Consider the following 12,167-nt stretch of genomic DNA (forward strand, 5'->3'; position numbering starts at 1 on the left):
TTCCTGCCCCCTGTTCTCTTCTAAATTCCATTATCTAAACCTCTAATTTTATAATTTATCTTCTGTGCTATAACCATAAATTATCTTTAATGTTTGGTGCATAAATCACTTCTAAAAGTTTAAAAACCAATAAACACCATTCATGCCTTTATGACTATTTAAATGTTATTTACTGCAAAGCCAAGAAACGTACTGGTTTAACTCTCCTTCTCGGTAGTGTCACGTCACCACACTGGGCAGCACAAGGAAGCACTCCTGTTATCCTAGACAAAAAGATTCTCTTTTATCATGTGGCGTCAATTGTTCTATATCATGGCACATTTTTGTTTGCTTCCTATTTGAACCATGGCTTTCTTATACTTTTTCTATTTGGATCAGTTTGGAGGACAGAGGGGAGGAGGTGTTTAATTATCTTGTTTTTCCCTTGTAAATTGAAGAAACATATACTTCTACCATATCCTGAAATGTACTCTCAACCATATGACAAAATCTACTTTTTCCCAGGGACACATCTCTTACAGTCCCAGGCCCTCTTCCTTGCACATGGACCAATAGCTTGTGGGGACTCCGCACAGCGCTCAGCCTGGCTTTCCTATGTTCACACCTGGCTTAGACCTGTGACTTCTTCCTTGGGTCTCTCCCTCATCTGGCCATCATTGAGAAATGTCTTCTTTAAAATGTGCAGCTGAGAAGTAAATTTTCTGAGCCCTTGCATGTCTGAAAATGTCTTGATTCTACTTGAATACTTGTTTCATAGATTAGGTATGGAACTTTTGTATCAAAATAACTTTTCCTCAGAACTTTGAAGGCATTACTCTGTTATATTCTAATACCCAGTGTGCCTGCCTAATACCAGTCTGATTCTCCTTCCTTTATAGAGAAACTTTTCTTTTTAAACACTTCCCTGGGATCATATCTGCATCCTGAGTGTTCTGCAATTTCTTTAAGAACATATCCCTGTGAGGGTACTTCTGACTGTCCTCTACATTACTCAGTAAGTTCTCCCAATCTCAAACTAAGCTCTGGGAAATTTTCTTCTAATATTTTGTTAATATCGTTCCCTCTCTTTTCTCTGCCTTCCATTTCTGGAATTCCTATTAATCTATTTGGGGCTTTTCAGATTTATAATCTCTTATCTCATATTTTGCTGACTTTGTTTTTACTTGATGTTCTTGGAGTTTTATTTTTCAACAATCACTTATAATTTATAAAAGTAATTTCTTGTTTTGCTTATTTCTTTTTTCGTGAAATCCTGCTTTTGTTTTATGGATGTAACACTTTCTCAAATATGAATACCACTACTAATAAAATAGAATTTTTTGAAGTTTTCTTCTGTTTCCTAACTTACCTCTATTTCCTCTTGGGTCAATATATATCTTTATATATTTCATATATGTTTATATTTATATATATATAACATATATTTGTTTGTCTTGGTTTTTTCCTTTTCTTTGCTAACTTCGATACCATTTTTTTTTTCTTACTACTGCTTTTTCTTTAGTGTTTGGTATCTTGAACATCCATTCATATTTAAGAATGAAAGTCTGGGTATATTCTAGATATTTTGTAGGAGTTTCCACTACACTAGTTTCAGATATGCCCCTTCCCTGAGTGGGAAGAATGACCATAAATTATATGGTAATCAGCAAGAGTATGGGCTGGGAGGATTTTAAATGTTGAGTGGGCATTCGCACTGCCAGAATGAGAACAGTAGTTACTAGAAATCTCAGTTTTCCCAGGTTTTCTTCAGAGCACTGCTTGCCAACCTCTTTTGTACCATTAAATATTTCAAATTTCTTTTTTCTATTTTTTTTTTTTTTTTTTTGAGACGGAGTCTTGCTCTGTCGCCCAGGCTGGAGTGCAGTGACGAGATCTTGGCTCACTGCAAGCTCCGCCTCCCGGGATCACGCCATTCTCCTGCCTCAGCCTCCCGAGTAGCTGGGACTACAGGCGCCCGCCACCTCGCCCGGCTAATTTTTTGTATTTTTAGTAGAAGCGGGGACCGGGTTTCACCATGTTAGCCAGGATGGTCTCGAAAAAGTGATTTTTCACAGGGGCACTTTGCTGCCAGCCAGAGACTGCTCCCAGCAGCTCTGGCAACTCCAGGCCTCCTGGCAGCTCCATACACAGAGGTAGGGAAGGACATACCCCTTGCACCGCATAGACCAACCCCGGTCCATGGCTTCCATGTCCTGCACCCTACATCTGCCTACTTGGTTCTGGATGATCTTCCATTCCATTTTCCACATGTCCATGAGTCCTATCTCCTCCATTCTCTCTTCCATTTCTCTGTGTTCTGTCGTCCAGAAATGCGTTAAACACTCTTCTGCTGATTGCCTCTGCCTCCCTTTCTCCTGGTTGTTATGAATTTCTAGCCTAACTACTTTACTGTGACTTCAACGGGATTAGAGATGGAGGATGAGTAAATAAACATGCTTGACCTGCCATTTTGAAATCTTGGACCCAAATGCACTGTTTTCCAGGCAACCAGAATAACTCTTCTATTCTGCTTTCTTCATGTTTTGTTTACTTTTAAGAAAGACATTACCCTTTAAAGATTTAAATCATGAAATTATCTTTAATTTCTCCTTAACCTTGATCCCCACATCTACTCAGTCTTTGAACCCTCTTATACCCTGCAAAGCTTTTTGAAATCTGTTTCCCATTTAATATTCTCATTGCCCATGTGGAAAGTGCAGACTGATGAGAGGTTAATTAAGAACTTACTAGTTCTAATCCTCATAGACCCACCTGCACTATTATGACAGCTCCCAAAGTTCTTCCTGCCTGTAATCTCCCCAATTCATCCCACTCACAGTCTTTTCCTATTAGTTCCCAAAAGTACAGTTCTTATCATTCACCATATGTGTATCAATTACCAGAATATGAATCCCTGGAGGTGCTTATGAGAATGCCAGGGAAGGGTTTTTTTTTTTTAAGATTCAAGCTTCTTAGCTTGGCGTTAAAGCCCCTTCAAGTCCAGGCCTCATTCTCCATTTCTGGCCATACCTCCCACTTGTCCTCCTTAAATACTTTGGGTTCTAGCCAAGTTAAACTACTTTCTAGGCCTTTAATTTGTTGTGCAATTTCCTACCCCTATGTCCTTGGTTTTCCTATTTAAAAAGCATGTTCCCCTCATAGAGAGAAGGTGTTGTCAAAGTTGCCCCCATCTTTCAAGGACCAACTTAAATGCCTGCTCATTGCTGATCTTCCCAGCTGGAATTAATTCTTTTTCTCCTGTTGTGTCTTAATATTTGGTTTACACTTACATCTCTTATAATTCTAATAATTCTACCTATATTCTGATTTATGTAATAGTCATTCATGTACACATATTTTCTCCAATATAAACTATATGTATCTAATGTAGACTGCAAATGACTTGAGGGCAGAAGTTGTGATTGTTAATTTTATTTTCTTATAACACTCAGTACAGTGCCTTACAAGTAGTTGATGCTCAATAGATGTACTTTGAGTGGAGGTAGATAAACCATCTGGTAAGGAATGACCATTGCAACACTCAATAACTCTTCATTGTTTAAATGTATTAACCTAACTTTTAAAGTTCTTCATATTATAGCCCCAATTTACCTTCCCACTGCCTCCTACAGAAATCTTAATTCATGCTAAAACATTCTACTGACAGACTGCCAAAGTGGTCCCCATACTGGTCCCCATCACCTCTACCTGACCCACATTTATGATTTTCATGAATCAATTCAAAGTGCTTCTCCATAAAGCCCCTGAATGAACTGTAGCCATTCAACCTGCAATGCTCTTTCCATCTTCTGATCACATTGGTAATGTTCATATCAACTGCAATTTTTTTGCAATTTTTCTTATCACTTAAATGTAATTACTATTAAATACCTTCCCTAGCTAAGTCATGTTTCTTTTTATTTGCCACAGTAGTTTGTTCATAGCAGGACTCAGAAAATTTTTGATTTGATGATTTTATCATTCATTCAAATTAGCAGTAATATCATTCCAATGTATTCAACAATATTAATTACATAATTTTAAAATATGCTTTAGTATTTTTAACTTTAATTAACATGAACTATATTAATGAATAATAATACATGAATATATATGCTAATAATTATTTAAAGGATTTTAAAATAAATCTTTTAAATAGGTTAAATTATATGTCATCATGCTTATGTTATATATATATATGCTGTGCATATATACCTTCAGTTATGTATAGGTTAGCAAGGTAAAGAGGTAGCATAAATAGGGGAGCACTATGACTTTGATGACAGACAGAACTAGAGTATGTCACACAGGTCTTCTGCTAATTTGCTGTGTGATCTTAAGCAAACCACTTCACCTCTCTAAACTTTAGTTTTCTGAAGGAAAGCTTTCAAATAGGGGCACTCATTCTTACCTCACAGCGTTGTTGGAAGGACAGAAAGAATACATAGCATAGTATCCAGCACAGAGTCAATACTGTCAATACTCAGTCCATCACTTCTTAAAAGATAGGGCAGTTCAAGGGTAGAAAACCCAGGGACCGTGCATGTTTAATTCAACTACTGCCCCAGCAAAACCAAGAGCATCCACTACCTATGGCCCCTCTGGGCAGTAGGGACCACTGCTTCCCAGTGGAAATCCTCTTCTCCTCTCCTATTTTCCCCTGCACTCCCAATCAGGAGAGCTTCCATCAGCCAATTACAGACCCAAAATCGAATCCACAGTCAGATAATGTAACTAACTTTTTCCTTTGGAGGGATTTTAAAAAAGTGATAGAGGCTGAAGGAAAAATATAGCTCTGCTGCTGCCCCAGACAATGTTCTCAGGCAAAGAAATTGACTCACAGCTGGACAACTTCGAGAAAGAAAATTTTCCACAAAACAGCAACGATGCCACAAAATAAAAGAAAAATGAGAAAAACCTATGACCTGCAGTTCCGTAACTACATCTCTGCTGCCTAACATTTCTGTGAACCTAATGACTCATTTTACTGTCGGATCTCATGTTTTAATCACTTCATGAAGGAGCACATGGAGGGCGGAGCTTGGCCTGAATGGATGACTTCCCCAATAGCTTCACCAGAGCATAACCCGCGTCCTCAAGCCTTTCTCTGCCTCAGCCCCTCCACTGCAAAAACATGGGCTTGTCCACAGAGAAGGAATGGCCCTGCGTTGTGTTGGATCCTCACATCCAGCGCACGCTGCATTTCATCAGTGGCAATGCTGAAGTCGTATTCAGGTAGGCTGAGAAGAAGAAGAAAAAAAAAAGCAGGCAAAAATGATCCCAAAACATCATGCCCGATAAATGGAGGAGATAATAAGAGAGCGCCTGGTGGGCACACAAGCACAATTAGACAGCGCAGGCCAGGTGGAAAGGCTCCAGCTGGAAAAGGTCAGGGGTTGGGAGCCCTCAATTTATTGAGCACAGGGTGTGTGAAAGCAAAGGGGGCACCCAAAAGAAGGGAATCGGTGCACAGCGTGACAGACAACAGGGACATCAAGGATGTCTCCAGGGAGACCAAGGAGGGATTTCAGGGAAAAGCAGGCCTGGCCCAGGGGTGACCACATACTCAGGGTGCCAGGAGAGGGCTGGCAGAGTGGGGAATGAGTCCTGGCCCCAGAAGCCCCAAATGAAGCCAAAGTGAGGCAAAGTCTGGAGCACAACGTGGATGAGGTGACAAGAGGGGCCGCCATTGACCAAGGAAAGAATCTGAAATATTAATGTGGTCAGAGAGGCAGATAACTTTTATAAGAGCATTCCAGAATGAGCAGATGAGAAAGGCAGTTCAAGCAAGGAGGGAGATATCTGTTTATTTTCATAAGCAATTGTAGGCTTAAAAGGCAATCTGGGAGATTTTTAGCCTTAAATAGATAAGCAGTATACTATTTTCTAGTAGACCACCAAATATAACCTGGTGTCTGGAATACAATTTAATAGGCAATTCCCAGAATAAATTATACCGATGTAGCTATGTATTTTCAGCCTTGTGAAAGGGTGCATGTGTATTTTCCTCTCCCAGAAGTACATCCAAAGTTTTACTAATTCACAGCCTCCTGCTTCTCCCCACACTGCCCAGTGTCAGATGACATTTCTTGACAGTCCCTAACAAGGACCCCGAAGTCCCAGCACTCGGGATCCCTCCCGCTGCCCCCCACCCCTGCAAGAACTACCTTCCCACAGACAGGGTTCTCTTGGGTATGGCTCTCATCCTGGGGGAGCTGAGGGTACACGGCTAGTTTCCTTAGCACCTAATGGAAACTAAACCAGTCCCAAGGACGAGCACAAGTAGATAGGAATCACCTGTGCAGTCCACACACACTTGACACAGTGAACACAAAATACACCTCCCAATTTCATAGCCTTCATTTAGTTCACACTACTATATACCTCAATTCCACTGGAAGAAAACATATTAATAAAAAACTTCCTACTTCAAAACCCGGCAAATTACTTTGATGCTACTTCAAACTCTGTGTTTTCAGTTCTCCCACATTTTTGCCTTGATCCCTGGATAAGAAACCAATATATCAAAGTGAATACCTTGTTTGTGTTTATCATTGTTATCTTTATGAGAAGGCATTAACCCTTGCCCTTTGAGATAACGGAATCAGTCGACCTCAGATCAAACAAACTGAACTAAGAACGTCTGAGACACGGGAAGTTTGTCCCTAGGATGTTGGTATGCAGTGGCCCTATCCAGCTTTAGAAAACGAACCCCCACCCCCCGTCCCAAGGCATTCAGAAATAATTTTATTTGCTCTTATTCATCAGCAAAGGAAAAGTAGCGAACCCCAGAGCCAAAGACTATTCATCCCACCCTGTGATAACCCTGACCCTAGTAAAGCCAACATCTGTCTCGTGTTTGAGGTGGCTGACAGCCAACTGGGGATCAGAAAACAACAATTTCCCTGGTCAGATGTAAGCCTTGCCCAGCATGTTGACTTTATAAACCACCCTGTAAGCTCAGTCAATTTAATTGGTAGATAGGGTTGTCTTTCCTTGGCTCATTTCCCACCAATTAATATTACCGGCATGAGTACCCATATGATCAGACATACACTAACAAGACTCTGTCTAGACAGGCAGAAAAGGTTTTTTCTTTGTATTTTTTCCAGAATTAGGCATTAATGTGCTACTCGTGAATGGAACAAATGTTTACATAAATCCGTACTGGGAAAAGAAATTCTTCTCTCAAACACTTCCAGGGGAGACATCATTGGCAGGATTAGTTGCATATTGGAGCTACCACATTAGTTCATTCCCCCTGTACTTCAAAGATGTAGGAGCCAACAAGAGGGAGGGCACCACAGTAAGAAATGTGAGTAGCAAGATTATAAATCAGTACTTTTGACAGGGTGATTCCAGACAGCTTTGCTTTAACCAACATTCGACCTTACTTTATAGTGGTGAGGAGGTATTGAACATAGTTAAGTTTTAAAAATGACCCTGGCCTTCCCTACAATATGGTATGAAAAACTATAAAAGGCACTTTTAAACGTTACCTGGAAAATCTTAAGTGAGGTATATAGTGCAGAAATATCTGTTATCCAAAATCTAAGATTTTATTGTTTTCAAAAAAGGAATTTTTAAAAGCACCCCCTCCAAGGCAAACAAAAAATGTCAAGCCCTAAGACGTAAATAAAACTGCAAATGACCTTTTCCCCAACTACCCAACTCATAACTTTCCCCTATCCCTTTTTAGTGTTTGCTTATACCAAACAAATTATGAAACTAAATCTGCTAGGGAAGGAAGGCTAAGTTCATAAGGTTTTGGGTAAGTAACTCCAACAACCATCATTAATTATTAACATTATGGGTTCCTCCATTCTCACAAGTGATCAAACCATGTCAACACTTGGCACATTTTCAAAATTCTGCTAAGAAATAGCAGAGGACACAGAAGTATTATATAATATGGTCCCTGCCCTCAAGGAGTTCATAATCAGATTATCCATACCAGTTTAATTCTTAAGATGACTGTTGTAAGAAACTGAAACCCAACAGATAACATCATGATAGTTTTCCTGTTGAAAAGGAAGATTTTCATCAGTTGAATGGACAGTGACATTTCACTTTTAGAGAGAGGAAATTTGGCCTTCTACACATGAGGTTCCATGAGGGCTGCCATCATTGTATCCATTTCCTCCCAAATAAAGACATGTGACCCAAACTGGGTCACACAAAGTCCTGCCCGTCGATGTCTTTGATACGGAGCTAACGAAGAGGCTGCTGCTTCTCTGGAAAGCGGTGGGAGGCACTGACACTGGAGCTTCCTGTGGCTGCTGTTTGCTGCTCATGGGCCCCGCTGAGAGGATAGGGCCAATACGCAGAGAGAAGCAGAGAGAAGAGGGATGGCACAGCACTGTACACTCTGCTTCCAGAAACCTGAGGTTAACCATACCCTGCCCTTCCCACAGTTTGGTTATGTTTGCCAGCAGGTTCCATCCCTGGCAAGTTCGTTGGAGTTGGACTTCTATCCCTTACAACCAAAACGTGTCTTGACATCAGTTGTTCTCCATCTTCAATGTACCTAACAAAAGAAATGGAGTCTTAGACTTCAGCAGGAATTACATGATAGATATGACATACACGAATTTTGACTCTAAAGGGGCTCAACCATTAAACTTGCTACAAAGTGTGGATGTGGAACCTATTCTTGGTCTTCAGATTATCTCAGATGACTGTCTTGAATAACTTTACATGCAGAACAAGGCCTAGACTGATGCATAATTCTTAAACTATTTGTTCTACACATCTTGGACCTGTTGAAAAGGTCCAAATATGACCCACACCACTGAGCACTGAAACTACCTATTCCTGCCTTCTGATTCTAAGTGCCCTCCATTCACCGTCATCTGCTGCCTCTTCACCTCCACAGGCACAAATACTAGGACAGCACTGACATATCCGGTATGATTATTCACAAACACATCTTTGCATCACCTGCAAGTTCTCTGCCTTCTACTGAAGCCTCTGTGGAATCCACTTCTCCCTCCTGGCCATGGGGCCACCACATTAGCTGAATCACCTGCCCTTCCTTCTCCCATCCCTCCCAACTTAGAAAACCCCTGGTGTCCCCTTGAGGACCACATTTTGAGAACCACTAAACAAGAGGAGTTTCTACGATTCCCGCCAACACTATCATCTCTGCATAATGGCACAAACTTTTCTTTCTCTGAGTGTTCTTTTTTGGCAATTAAAGGGGCAGATTTTAGAAGTTTCTCTCCTTTCTATCCTACAGTTATAAAAAACGAAAAATGGGCATTACATGAACCCAACCAAGAATACTGTTTTTTCAGCTGCTTTTCCTTAACCTTGAGATTCCTGAATTGAAATGGGGGAGGGAGAATAATTAGGTATGATGTTTGGGAAATTGATTCCTAATAGTTTGTGAGGTTTAGAGTATTCGTCATTTCACCCACTATTCAAGTGTTTCTTCATGGTTTGCTCCACAAAGAAAAAGGTCTCTTGGGAGTCAAATCTGTTTGAAATTATTCAGCTCAAAGACTGACACTGTGAAATTAGAGAGAAAGAGGTCAAATAACCTTATCGGTGGATATTCAGAGTAAAGTATGGTCTAGCATCATGTAGACATTCTCAGATGGCCACAGACACTGAAGAGACAAAAAGAATTTTCCAAAAAAGAAGAATTTTTCATACAGTAAAGAGATCCAAATCCCACCCACATAATTTTTTTGTCGTCATTTTTTCGCCCTTGACCCTCCGCTGCTAACACTGCTTCTAAATTATTGCAGACACAGTGGAATTTGGAATCTCCATTAATATTTACAAAGCTTGCCACCCAGGCTATGACCCACCCTGCTGTTTCAGAATGATAAATTCATCTGCCTCCACTGAGACCTGAGAAATCTTATTTCACTGGGGAATAAGCATAATTTCTGCCATACACATGATGTGATTATCAAGTCTGGTTTATTAGCCAGCAGATCTCCTAAGGCTATTTCATGGCAAAAAAAAAAAAAAAAAAAAAAAAAAAAAAAAAAATGTATTCCATAAAACTTTGGAATGACTAGAATATCATTTTCTCCAAAAGTCTTACTTCCTTCATAGCCATTAATGTCACTAAAGTACAAGTAGGCACAAGACCAAATAGAAACAGGTAACCATTTCAGAAATGTGCTGTGACACACGAGGCCCCATCTAAATAAGGAATGCACTCTGAAGCAGCTAGATGCAGAAATGCATTTCCTCCCGGTAGCTCTCCATTCCAACTATGAGTTTGTTTTGTCTTTCACTGAGAAAAAAAAAAAAAAAAAATGAGTTGACAACATTTGTTGTTTTAATGATTTTGTTTAAAAATAAACAAACTGGAATCCTTCTTCGTTTTAAGGACCAAAGTCAGCTAGGAAGTTAGACCACATGATTTCCAAGGTCTTGTCCTTGGAAAATTCAAAATAGATCTAAAATTCAAAATAGCATACAATGAAGTGACCGATCTTGATACGGTATAGATGAGTGCAGCAGGAATTCAAAAGAGGGGAGCAAAGTGTGACACGGTGTCATCGCATGTGGTAGCTCACAGACATTTTGGTTTGTCCTTCTGGGAACATGAGACACTGGCATATTCGCTCTCCTTGAAGTTAGGTGTGGCCAGGTGGCCAATTCTGACCCAAATACCTTAAGCAAATGTGACAGTGACATATGGAGTGAAGGTGTCAGGGAGTAGAACCCCTCCAATCCTGTGGGATGGACATGCATTGCTATTTGTTCCTTTACATCCACTGAGATGTGGGAGTTGGAATTGCAATGTAACCTTGGTCCTCCTAGCTGAAAAGGATGGCTTTGTAGAGAAGGCGATACTTTGATCATATAGTGAAGAGAAGAGAGAAGAAAGTGGTTGAGAGATTCCAAAAATGAGATCTAGTCCAGAGATTCTCAACAACATAAAATCAAATAAATGAGAATATTCAGAAATGGGGCTCAGGCATCAGAATTTTCAAAAGCTTCTCAGGTGATTCTATAGTACATCCATATTCAATTATAAATTGTCTATTTACAATAAAATAAAAACATTAAAATAAAGGACTTTCAGGGCTGAGAACCACTGATTTCAATGATAGGGATGAGTGCAGAATAAAAGTAAACAGATAAGACATGAATAAGCACAAAGAGTTTTTGCAATTCCCACATCTTCAAAAGTCCCAGATAGAGTTTCCAGATAACTTCAGCAAAGATTTAAAAAGTTAAAATTTTGTACTACCAAAAAAATTATTTGACATAGAATGGTCAGTTAACGAATTACAACTGGCATTTCTCAGTGTTGATTTTTCAAAAAAAATTCTTCTTTCTCTTACAAAAAGAAAGGAATATTTGAAACCCCAGGCCAATTTTACCCCTAAATGATTTATCTGTTTGTCTCTAAGGTTCACATATCCATGCGTTATCCATTACACTAATAATACTGTTACAAATAATATTAATAGCTAATATTTATTATTTACTATGAGCAAAACATTATGCTAAGTAATTTGCAATAACCTCACTTAGTCCACACAACAAACCTTGCTGGATAATTTTTTTTTTTTTAATCTCACTCTGTGGCCCAGGCTAAAGTGCAGTGGTGCAATCATAGCTCACTACAGCCTTGAACTCCTGGGCTCGAACAATACCCACTCCTCAGCCTCTGGAGCAGCTAGGACTACAGGCACACACTGCCATGCCCAGCTAAGTTTTTTAAAATTTTTGTAGAGATGAGGTCTCACTAGGTTGCCCAGCTGGTCTTTAACTCCTGGGTTAAAGCGATCCTCCTGCCTAGGCCACCCAAAAAGCTGGGATGACAGGTGTAAGCCACCACACCTAGCATTAGTTACTATTATTAACCACATTTTGCAGAGGAAGAAACTGAGCACAGAGACATGAAGTAAATTTACCAAGAATGTCATATCAAAGGAGTAGATTTGGGAAGGAACCCAGGTTTTTATGAGTCCAAAACCTACTATTTTGACTGTTAGATCTAAATGACTCATGAAAATTTATTTACACTTCATCATTTTACTAAATAATTATAAAGAATAAAGAAGCTGTTTTAATTTGAAACAGAGACTGTTTGATGGAAAAAACAAATCTACGTATCAAGTAATGTGGGTTCTTCATGGGAAATAAACATTATGTCCAAAGTATCACTGTTCTTATAAAAAGAATTTGCTGAGGAGGAAAATACAAGTTTCACC

General features: G+C 39.6%; 1 protein-coding gene across 9 annotated transcripts in view; it reads right to left on the reverse strand.

Annotated features, from left to right (window-relative positions):
- Nucleotides 1-5,995: 5,995 nt before the first annotated feature.
- The window catches only part of LOC103224026 (V-type proton ATPase subunit S1-like protein), a 110,295-nt gene continuing 104,123 nt past the window's right edge, over nt 5,996-12,167 (reverse strand). For all 9 annotated transcript variants that reach the window (XR_012092731.1, XR_012092730.1, XR_005234611.2 and 6 more), the window contains one exon: nt 5,996-8,506. The gene's annotated coding sequence lies outside the window, so the exon portion shown is untranslated. The remainder of the gene's footprint in view (nt 8,507-12,167) is intronic.

Source organism: Chlorocebus sabaeus, chromosome 4, assembly GCF_047675955.1.
Source record: "Chlorocebus sabaeus isolate Y175 chromosome 4, mChlSab1.0.hap1, whole genome shotgun sequence".
Classification (NCBI taxonomy): domain Eukaryota; kingdom Metazoa; phylum Chordata; class Mammalia; order Primates; family Cercopithecidae; genus Chlorocebus; species Chlorocebus sabaeus.